General features: G+C 42.7%; 1 protein-coding gene across 3 annotated transcripts in view; it reads left to right on the forward strand.

The window, feature by feature from the left end:
- Positions 1–12,522, forward strand: part of Far2 (fatty acyl-CoA reductase 2) — a 102,834-nt gene that overhangs the window by 58,156 nt on the left and 32,156 nt on the right. The gene's annotated exons all lie outside the window — the stretch shown is intronic.

Genomic DNA, 12,522 nt, shown 5'->3' on the forward strand with positions numbered 1-12,522 from the left:
GGGGTGCTGCACGCTGGTGTCTTTCTCGCCTTTCACATTTCATTGCTCTCCACTTTAGCTCAGCAGACCTCGTTATTTTTTTTAAAAAATAATCAATGTCTAATTTCCTGTGTAACATTTCCACAATGTTCTCTACTGGTTGAAAATGATCACCTGGTTTACCTTGTGCTGTGAAGTCTGAGCCAATTGATTACTGAAGGTTAAGCATTTTAATTAAAACAAAATTGGAAAAATTCGCTGTGCCTGTATGTCAGGCTGACAGGGAAGGGTTCCTGGGGGGAGAGGAAGGCTGTTGTCTCTAGTGTCTGAAATTCAGTTCTGCCATGAGAGCATGTGCTACGCCACACCAAGGCATCCTTCTGGGGCATCTGGGGCACATTTTAGAGTTTGAGAAATTTCATGTGGGATTTAAACACAGATTAAAGAAGAGATCTTAAGAGCTCCAGGGAGAAATGTTACATTTCAGTTTCATTTGATCATTTTATTAAATTTGCATAGAAAAAATCAATTAAAGGTCAGAACTTAGTTTTCATACCCAAAGCACAGATTATATATTCCAGCTTGTATCTGACAGTGGAATTCTTTGGTTTTTGGTTTTCTTATTAATTAGTGACAGTCTAAGTACTCAGAAGACTGATTGCTCTTACTCTCGTGGGTCTGGAAAAATCAGAACAGACTTTGATTCTATGGAAATTTTGCTTATATACCATCCACCTCTCTGTAGGACACGCTTGAATTCTATACATACCATGGTGGTAACTGAGTAGACCCAGCAGTAACCAGTAATCTCAAAAGCTCTGTCCTGGGGTTAAACTGCAGAGAGGAATTGGCAGTGTGGAGTGACTGATGTTTGAGTGTTTGAAGTGTGGACAGCAACTTCAGCCAGTTTGTTGCCTGAGTTCTCTCTCCTATGATGATTCCTGCCTCACAGCGTTGTTATAAAGATTAAGCAGGGTGCTATGTAGATGTTTTCACAAGAGGCTGGGACAAAAACCTCTAGCTGTCACTGCAAACATTGGAGGTGAGGGTTATGTTTTTGATCAAAGATTAGTTTGCAGGATAACACCGATGACATAATATTCTAAGTAATTAATGTGAATGTTTATTCAATTTGAAACCTGGGAGAGAGCCACTGTACTCTCAACAGTACTCATTCTTGTGGGACACTGTCTCAAAGTAGGGGGTGTTATCAGAATCCATGAAGATCCCTGGTCTTTGTGGTGACCCAGTAAGGTATCAGGACAGAGGCCAATGGGGAAATCCCAAGGAAGTCTAGTGTCAGAAGTCAGGAGCAGCCCTGGCCAGCCGTCAACCACTCAGGTAACAACTTTGTTCAACAAATGTCATTTCAATGTACCTCATCACTAGCCCACAGCTTGCCTCAATTCCGAAAGTAGTTTCAGTTTCTCTCATTTCCAAACTGACTGACTATGCATGCAGGTGAAAGTGCTCGCCCTGCACGCTACTCTCTCTGATGTCTGACTTACACAAGGTCGCTATACCCTCTGAGATAAGCAGTGTCTTTTGCCATCTTCTGGAGTTACTGCAAGGACTGTCTGATAAAATAATGACACAGTACGGGTGTGTCATTATTATGCCATAGTAAGACTCAGTAAACACAACCACCCTTGCTGCACCATAGCAAGACCTCATAAGTGCAACCACCCTTGATATTTCTTTTTCTTTTTTTTTTTTTTTTCTTTGTTTTTTTGAAGATATTTGCACTAAGAAATCAGATGTCACTCTGGTTTCCATAGTGAAAACCTCTGTGGCTGCATTAGTTTAGTAACATAGGCTCTGAAAACTTTCTTCAGTTTAAACTGTGAGAGAGAAAGGAGAGAGGCGGGGGAGAGGAAGGAAGGGGGAGGGAGCACAGGTAAGTCTTTCTCTATCCCTCTGTGTAACTCTCTTCTCAACGGGGCTGATACTCCTTGTAGTTACAGGATTTCCTCCAAGTTTTCTGTGCCATCTTTTTTTTTCTGATATCATGTCTCTAGGAATGTTACAACTTTTCATTTGTTCTGGACAGTTTTTGTCCACCAATCAATCCATTTTCTAAACTAGAAATGTCCTAACAGCATTTCCTCGGCTAGGATACGAGTCCCGGCCCACTCAAGGGAGACTATCTTAGGAACTTAGCTTCCCATGACAATTAAAATCTGGCCTGCAGAAGACTTAAGACTAGAACAGAATAACAGCCCAAACCCACATATATTTTATTGCTGTCCTGGTTTGATTTATTGACTATGATAAAACACGGTGACCAAAAGCAACTTAGGGGAAGAAGGGCTTATTTGGTTTACAGGTCTCATCATCATCCATCCCTGAGGAACTTGAGTCAGGGCAGGAACTTGAAGCAGAAACCATGGACAAACTGTTTATTGGCTTGCTGTCTGATCCTTGCTCAGCTTGCTTTCCTTCACTGCCCAAACCCTCCACCTACGTACAGGGCTGCCCACAGTGGGCTGGGTCATCCCTTGTCAATCATCAGTCATTAGCCAGAACAGTCTCTCAGACTGATCAAGGCAATGCATCACCTGAGGTTCCCTCTTCTCAGGTGGCCTCAGGTTGTGTCAAGTAGACAATAAAAAACTAATCATCACAATGGGTATAACTTGCTAAAGTAAAAAATAATTAGCTTCTTTGAGAACATTTGTATGTTATTTGTTTATCTTTGTATATGTTGTGCATACGCAGCAGAGGATAACTCTGTAGAGTTGATTCTCTGTTTCCACCTTTACAAGGGTTCCAGGGATTAAAGTCAGGGTTTCAGGCTTCTGTAGGTTACTAACCTAATAACTGTTTTTATTAGTCTCATTTACCTTCTCAGCAAAATAGTCTCTTAGTCCCACATCTACCTTTGATTTTATTTGTCTTACTTCCATGAAACAAACAAAATAAAAGGACTTTTTAAATCTTAAAATATTGGGGCAATATCTTCTGGAAAACAGTACTTTCAGAATTACATTTACTTTGAAGATTTAAATTTCAAATGTGTTACTATTTCAAGTATTACAATATCAGAAAACTTCCTATGGAAAGCCTGCTATAACATGATTACTTTTATAATAATTGATCTGGTATAATACTTGGTGATTACTAATCCCCCTGCAGAGAAGATGTCTCTATCAGCCTTCAGTACTAGAATGAAAACCATAAAAGAAAGAACTTATCTCAGAAACAAAAAATGTACCGAAACTATGAAAGATGTTTTATTTGTATGTTTGGTTGGTTGGTTGGTTGTTCCTTTTCCATGTACAGTCAGTGATGGTCTGCCTGTAGTTACTGCTTGACTTTCCTTGTGGGTAGAGCACAGTGCTTATTTTTTATTTTTCCTGTGTGTGTATGCATGCATGTGTGTGTGCATGTGCTTGTGTTTGTTTGCTAATATGTATGTACATGTGCATGTATGTGTATTTGTATGTGTGTATGTACGTGTGTGTATGTGTGTGCATGTGAGTGTCTGCGCACCTGTGTGTACGTGTGCATGTTTGTGTATGTGTGTGCATTGTGTATGTGTGTGTACGTGTGCATGTGTGTATACATGTGCCTGTGTGTATGTGTGTATGTGTGTGTATTTGCCCGTGTGTGCTCATGTGCATGTGTGTATGTGTGTGTACGTGTGCATGTGTGTGTATACATGTGCCTGTGTGCATGTGTGTGTATTTGCCCATGTGTGTGTGTATGTGCACCCGTGTGTGTGTGTGTGTGTGTGTGTGTGTGTGTGTGTACATGCGCACGCTCATGTGCATATGAGCACGCACCTGGAGACCAGAAGTTGGTGCTGGGAACCATCCTCCATCATCCAGCTCATCCATTAAGGCAAGGTCTCTCAGTCAAACGAAGTTCTTCATGATGTGGTTGATCTAGCCATCCAGCTCGCTCTGAGAATCACCATCTCCACCCTTCTGGACTGTAACCCAGAACTGTGAGCAGAAATAGACTCATCCCGACTCAATTTGGTTTTAATGGAGTTTATCACAGTGACAGGAAAAGGAACTAAGACAGCATTCTTATTTGATGAGACACAAGTCACATACAGAAAGCTGCAGCAGCAGAGCAAGCTCAGACATGGTCATCCTCTAATATGCAACATAGGCCAGACCCACTTCCTACATTCTGGGAAGAATTTGTCTCCACATTCCCTAGGATTCTGGAGGTGTCTTGTCTCCCTCTGAATTCTGCTTCCATGAGACTCTTCCTCCCTCTGCTGATTTCCTCCCCACCTCCCATGGCAGACCCTGCTGTTTCCCACCAGTCCCACTGACAGAAATGTGTTCTGGAAGGTATGAGGTAGCAGATTGCATGTGTACCACAGAACAGGGATTATTTCTACTAATATTGTGTCTTCACTGTCCAGTCCCTTCATCCAGCACCAGGTTTCTCTGGAGGCATTAACTTGTCCCTCAGAGATGTCTTCTCCCTTGCCCTCAGGTGCCCTTGCTCCTCTTTGGAATGAAACTATGTGTGATATTTATTAACTGTTTTGAAGGCAACAGGGCTAAAGAGATGGATCAGTGGTTAAGAGCACTAGCTGCTCTTACAGAGGACATTGGTTCAATTCCCAGCACCCACAGCAGTTTACAACTGTCTGTAACTCCAGTTCCTGGAGGATCTGATGCCCTTTCTGGCTTCTGAAGGCACATACATCCTGCACAGAACACTCATACACATAATAAATATTTTTTAAGATGGTAACTAAAATACAATCACCATGGTTCTAAAATATACATTCATTTAAAGTGCTAAAAATGTCACCGTAAAATTGTAATTACTTAACTGGGTGTGTGTAGTGTTTACACGAATGCATTTTTATATGTGTGGCATATTTGTGTGCTGGTGCATGTGTGTATACGCTCATGCAAAGACTAGGCATTGATATCAGGTATGTTCACTTTTTTTTTTTTTTTTTTTTTTTTTTTTAAGAAAGGGTCTTCTCACTGAACCTGGAGCTCAATGATCCAGTCGTACTGGCTGGCTACAAACTCCAGGGAGCACTGTTTCCTCTCTCCCAGCCCTGAGTTTGCAGGTGTACTTCTCTGTGTCTGGCTGGCTTTTTACAAGGATGCTTAGGATCTAAACTCAGGTCTTTCCATTCACAAGGCAAGCTCTTCCCACACTCAGCCAACTCTCCAGTGCTAATCATTTCAGTTTTTAACAGATACACAAAAATCACTAATGTTTCTCACAGAATGGTTATATACATGTTCCTCCTGCATGCTGCTTTAAGCTGATCAAACATTTATCTCTTCACGTGATCTTTGGGGCTCTCCAAATCCCTCCTCCTGATATTTGTGAGATACAGTCTGTGGCTGTTATCTGCAAGTCACCAGCTGTACAGTCTTACCCCAGAGCTTCTTGCCCCTATCTGACTCCAACATGGCACCTACTGACCAACGTCCCCACCCCCACCCAGTCTTCCCAGTCTCTTTAGTGTCTTCTGACCTCCCTTAAACTCTCGCTATTGCTGGATTCCACATAGAGTGCTTCTAACTTCACAGTGAGGTGTGTGTGTCTCCACATCTTGCATGCCCGGGGCCCACCATGCAGGTGACTGAAGAGGAAAAGAAATTAAGCCCGAGGCTCTGCCTCAATTGTTACTCAAACATAACTTTAAGATAGGTAGCTTCCTCAGAGGTTTTTTTTCTGGATAATATAGAAAGATAAAAAAGAGTTATACTTTTGACTTAATTAGAACCTGTTTAAGTTTTTGCTTTTTTGGTAAGCTCACACCTTAGACCTGCTTACTATTATCAGAAGTGAACTTTTGTCAACTGTTTTGAAAAATGATGTTGGTTGTTAGCTACTTTGAGAGCAAGCTATTTCTTTAGGATAACTGAGCTCCTTTGTGTCTTTGAATTCACTTAATTGTACAGACAGTTAATTTGGGTGGAGCCCGAAGACTGCCTCTGTATGAAACTCTATGTAAGATTCTCACCCTATATAAGATGTGGAAGATATGGCCAAAGTCAGACGCTCTTATACACTAGCTGGGGCTGGTTATGTACTAATATAAGAGTCCTGTTTCTCTGAATTTCTTACTGGATTGGGTCTTTTCCCCATGAAGGAGCCCTTTGCTACCAAGCATGTGCTAGGCCATTGTGTGCACATGTGAGCACTTCACAGAGTGTGTGCCCCTGGACCACTGTGCATGCTGTGTGAGTGCTCCGTGCTATGTGCCTGCAAGTAGAATATTTGCTTTATATTTGATAGGGAGCTACTGTTGCTGTGCCCAAATATGGCTACTCAAATTGACCCCTGCAGCAGCAGCGGCGGCGGTGCTTTCCTCGCTACCCATCCCAATGTTCTGGGTTACCAAATAAAAGACACACATACAGCCTTATATTTTAATATATCTTAAACAGCTCAATGACTAGGTCACTCAAACCTCCACATGGCCAACACTATCCCTTCCAATATTCTTGAGTTATTACTTACTAAAACCTATATTCCATCTTGACTGCCCTGGACCCAGACCTGCAGCCCCCTTGGGCTGAGTTCCCCAGCACCTCCATCATGACTATGTTCTCTGTCTGGCATCTCTGAGGCCTGGCATCTATTCCTTCCCCAGCATGATGGCTCTCTCCCTTTCTGCTCCTCCTCCATCCCTTGCCCAGGAATCCTAAAGTCCTGCCTCTGTCTCCCTGCCCAGCCAATCAAAACCAACTGGGGATCCCTCAGCATGGGACTGCAAATTCTAGTGTAATTTGGGGGATCAAATCCACAACAGGCTACAAAGACTTTCTCAGAAAGATGTGGAAATAATTGGTAAAAATTTTAAATGTTTCTTACTTGGACCAATCCCCTTCATCTCTCCTATTTTCACAACTGGAGGTGGTTGTAGTTTTTTGGTAGCCTGATGCCCTCAATGGCTCCTGTCCTGTGATATTTTGAGATACTTTCCTAACAAGCTGTACAAAACGTAAAACCTTTCTCTCTCTTCTCTGGTATAAACACTTGAAATAAGAAACAGCACACACTGGGCAAGCAAACAGCTGCTCTTTCCCACTGTGTATCCAGCCCCAGATCCAGTAAGGCCTGATGCTTTCTCTCCTCAGGAGATGCCTCAGCTGCTCCATGAGTGACTTATTCAGAGGGAAATGGCTGATGGGCATATGGAGTGACCTGGGGTGTGTGGCAGAACCTGAGCCAACACTTTATTTTCTTCTTTAACTTCTCTCTAGAGAAATAATCGAATCAGCCAGTGTACACTGCAGCAGCTGAAAAGTGGCAGTTGTGGGGTGTCATGGACCTCACATGCGCAGTCAGAAATTTAACAATCTATCTCAGTGCATGCATTACCCCTCCTGGTGAGGATTTCACTCCGGTTCAGACATAAAACTCCTAGATTTTGGAGGAACAAGAAGGGAAGTTACTGTGTGCGGGTTTGGGACCTTTCCCTGGAACTGGATGACTCAATAACAGCAGCAGCCCAGGTATCCCCAAAACAGAAACCTCCTGTTCTTAAAGTCAGTGTTCTAGTAGCTCTTCCTGGTCTCTGAGCAGCGTCAAGCAGGGAACTTTACCTTTTCTAATTCAGTGAGTATGTGCACACTCATCCCCTGCACAGTGCCACCCTTCCGTGTATTTTCAGCAGACTCCAAGCAGGCAGTAGAGATGGGCAACAGGAGGAAAGAAAACCCTACTGTGGTTCTGGGGAGTTGCACTTGGTAGTGGCCCTGGGAGGATGGGCAGGCTGGAAGCACAGTCCTGTGTGCTGGGCTGGAGCAGCTGTTGGCCTTCTATGATTTCTGACTAAGCGGAAGTGGGGGCAAATATTAGGAGAGTTGTCAGTTACTAACTGGTAGCCAAATGTTATTTATTGTTTATCTTCCTGAGTTATCACCATTGATAGGAGTCTGGCTTTCTACTGTCTTAGCACTGCATCTTCCTGATTGTTCACTGTAGATAAAGGGATGGGTTCTCTGGGGCGTCGCTGCAGGTTGTGGATGAAAGTTCCATTTTTGTTATATTTTTTTCCCAATTGTCTATTCAGTCTCTCAGTTGTTCCCCTGAAAAATATGAGCTCAGTTGAGAGGAACACAGTCTGTACAAATGGTAGAATGGACTCAGTTTTACATCTGTTTTCATGTTAGTGCCTGAGTTTGGATCACAGAGGGGCAGGCAGGTGAGCTGAGCTTGGGAGTACACATCCATAATCCCAAGTTCTTAGGGGTCTGAGGCAGAAAGACTGTGTGGGGGCTACAGGTGACCAAGTCCAATCTGAGCGACTTAGACTCTAATTCCACAACATGGTTTAGTGGTAGGACACATGCCTGGTGTACATAAGCCCTAGGTTCAGTCCCCAGATCTGGGGTCGGGTATATGTGCATGGAGAAGGCTTAGATTATACAAGCATTAATCTTTTATTTGTTTTCTGCAATGCCAAAGTTGGGGTTATGTACTTGCCATAAGCAAAACACTATTGAATTCCTCAACTGTATATCCAGTTCACTTTGTGTCTAGGAACTATCCAAGCCAGAAGAAACTCCAGGTACCCTAAGTTGCCCCTGAAGGACCAATTAGAATTCTTCAGGATGCTTCATAATTGGAACTCTCCCACAATGCAAAGTTCCTTATCCTGAGCTGTTCTGCATTGTGTCACTGTTGTGTCTATTGTCTCCTACAACACTTAGACCATGGTTTACCTACCTTACATGCAGAGGGAGGGAGGGAGGGAGGGAGGGAGGGAGGGAGGGAGGGAGGGAGGGAGGGAGGGAGGAGAGGAAGAAAAGGAGGGAGGGAAGGAGGGGAAAGAAGGGAGGAAGGAAGGAAAAGGAGGCAGGGAGGAAAAGGAGAAAGGAAAGGAGGGAAGGAATTGAGGGGAAGGATGGGGAAGAAGGGAGGGAGAGTAGGGAGACAGGAGGGAGGGAAGGAAGAGAGAAGGGAGAATCTGACATACATGGTCAGCACTGTATATACACACATACATTTACTCTGGGATAGACACAGTAAATGTGTGTGTGTGGAGAGAGAGGAGGAGAGGAAGAGAGAAAGAGACAGACAGACAGACTGTTTCAAATCATTATACATATTATTTATATAAAAATGATAACATTTGCCATTTCCCCTCAGGATATGTGGGCTCTTCCCTGGGGGAGGCATTTTAGCCCATACTTCAAGAATCACTTTGGGTCAAGCAATAGAAGTAAAAAAAGAAAGCAAATTATTTTTTAATCAATAAGTAAAAATAGGCCCTTGCCCTAAGTATAAACAAAGTTACTAGTAAATAGGGTCAGCATATAAACACAGAAATAAGGCTTAAGCCACGGGTGGCAGAGGTCAGAGGTACAACAGCAGCCTTAATATTAAGTGAGAAAAACACCCTACCCTGTCCATGGGCACATCCAGAAAAGGTGCATTTACAATTCCATTCACTGCAAAGTGTGACTACAGAGTTTTTCTTAATTGCCATTATAAAAGAAAGTTAAAATAGAGTTAATAGACACTCAAACAATATACTCAAGAGGAGAAAATAGGGCCTTTTACTCTTTGTTAAAGTTAAGCCAGGAGCTCTGACAGGCTCCCTTCTCACTGATATACTTTGTTGTAAGACATGTACTTTCCTTCTCTTTTCTAAAGCCACTGCTGCAGCTTAATACAAATGGGAGGAAATTGCCCCTGATCTGTTAGTGCCTTCTCTCAAAGACAAATGCCTAAAGCCCCCCTTGACTTTCTCAATAGAACCCACTGCGCCTTTTCAGAGCAGAATGAATGCTACTGTGGCTTGCTCTTTTCTGACAAGGAATGAAGTCCCCTGGAGGCAATTTTGAAGGGAAAATTACTAGCATTTATTAGCATTGCATTAGCAGTCAGAATTTAGTTCTTTCTCGTGCTTGCATTTATTCTCTTTCCTGGAGATTGTCAGTTCATTAGCACAGGGTGTGATCAGCTGTTTGTGTTAAAAAAGACAGACTTCTCATTCACCAGGTGGTATTCCTTTTCATTCAATCAACTAACTTTTGTGATAGCCTTTTTAGAAATACAGTTTCCTGTGTAGATCAAGAACAGCTGTTAGCATGTAGCAAATGATCAAGGTCCTGGAATCTGGGTCATGACATGAAGCCACTAATGTGTCTTTGCTCTGGGATAGACACAGTTGGCAAATTTGTATCAAAAAATTGTCACTAACCAATTCTGACAACCTACACACCTATAGCAAAACCACTGAGATCTTTGAGTATAGCAACAGTTGTGGCTATTTTCCAGTGTCGTTCTAAAATCAATAGTCTTTTTGGTAGATGAAGTTTATAAATTTAAATCAATATCCTGTTAATCATGTTTTGTTATGAGATTTCACACCTACCAATAACTGACTGAAGGCTGAGAAACAGATGTATGGACCAAGGGACTTAATATCCCCCCTCTGGCCTCTGAAGACACCACACACACACACGTACATGCACACATGCACACACAGGCACACAGGCACACAGGCACAAACACACACACACGGGCACATACACGTACACACACATGCACACACACAGGCACAGGTACACACACATACACGGGCACATACACACAAGCACAGACACATAGAAGGCACCATATATATGTGTGAACACATACAGGTACATACAAACATAGGCATATATACACAGACAGAAGTACCACACATGCATGCACATACACATAGGCACATACAGATAGATAGAAGGCACCACACATATGTGCACACACACAAGCACATACACATAGACAGAAGGCATCACACATGCACACACACACAGGCACATACACATGGACAAAAGGCACCACACATATGTGCACACACACAAGCACATACACATAGACAGAAGGCATCACACATGCACACACACACAGGCACATACACATGGACAAAAGGCACCACACATATGTGCACACACACAAAGAGACACAAACAGTAGGCACCACACATACATCCACACACAGGCACACACAGACAGAAGGCACCACACATATGTGCATACACACACACAGGCATATACACATGGACAGATGGTACCACACATACATATACATACACAGTCACATACTAGTGAACAATGTATCTTTAAAGACTAAAGTAAAATGTTAGCTATAGCATCTTTTGCAAGTGCTTTACTAGACAGTGTTTGATTCAAGATCAAGGCAGTAATAACAGCCCCAGCAAGCAGTATCCAGAATAAGAAAGATACTGTACTATCTTACTTAGACCACTAGGAATGATCTTTTCTATTTATTTGATTCTCCTGGTTATTTCTGTATTTGATTATTAAAACCATTCTTTATGGTGGACAGAATATTACCTAACAACAGGGACACTTGGGTCTTACTGTCAGGATTAGAGATTTGGTTAATGACAAATTAGCACATCAGGTGTTCCAGTTCCTGGAAAAATTCTTCTAGGTGTCTATGCCCCACTTCTGTTTATTTAGTGACTTAAGCAGAGATGGTATAAAAATAAAATTTATTCCAGAACAAACAATTCTACTGAAAAAGAAAAATGAAAAAAACAGAAACAGTTTCCCAATCAGATGATAAAATTTTCTCCCTGGAGCTCAAAAGATGTCTCAACAATTAAGAGATCACTTACTGCTCTTGCAGAAGACCCAGGTTCAGATCCCAGCCACCCACAGAGGCTCACAACCACCTATAACTCTAGGGTCAGTTGATCTGATGCCTCTCTGACCTTTATGGGCACTGCACACAAATGGTGCATATATTCACACACAAGCACACACATACACGCACGTAAAATAAATGTTATGTATGAAGCCATCAAGCAAGAATTTAGCTCTAAAAGTGTGAGAGTCCTCCTTCACATGGCAAGTTGTGTCTACAGAAAGTAGGATCAATATTATGTGAATTCGGGTGTGTCACAGAAATAAACAAGCTTGAGAAGAGAACTACCTTATGCTTAAAGAGTCCCGTGGTGGCCCCTGCTGTGGAGGTAGAACTGACTGACCAGAACTGACTGACCGTGGGAACCGCTGCTGCTGAGTTAGAAGCCTGGATGCAGACGGTATAACTGAATCCTGTTGGCTCCCAGGCTGATAGCAACCCCAGTGCTGGTGACATCGTGGGCATCGTGAATTTGGGTCAGTAGGGTCAAAGCACAGTAGCCTAACTTGCAGGAACCTGTGGTTATTTGTTTGTTATTTTTCGAGACAGGGTTTCCCTATGTAGCCCTGGCTATCCTGGAACTCACTCTGTAGACCAGGCTGGCCTCAAACTTACAGAGATCCGCCTGCCTCTGCCCACTGCAAATGCTGGGATTAAGCTGTGTGCCACTACCCATAATGCTATTTTTTAAGGTTTATTTTCATGTTTATTAATGTATATCTGTACACATTTCTATCAATGTTTTGCTACATGTGTGTAGCTGGTTATAGGGGCCAGAATAAGTATTAGATCCCCTGGAGTTGGCAATATAAGTAGTTTTGAACTGCTCAGTGTGAGTGCTGGGAACCAAGTTGGATGACACCTGAGCAATAACATTTAAGGTGGGTCCTTTGGCTTACACACACATGTGAACACATACATGCACACCACGGA

The sequence above is a fragment of the Arvicanthis niloticus genome, chromosome 9 (genome assembly GCF_011762505.2).
Source record: "Arvicanthis niloticus isolate mArvNil1 chromosome 9, mArvNil1.pat.X, whole genome shotgun sequence".
In the NCBI taxonomy this organism is placed as follows: Eukaryota; Metazoa; Chordata; class Mammalia; order Rodentia; family Muridae; genus Arvicanthis; species Arvicanthis niloticus.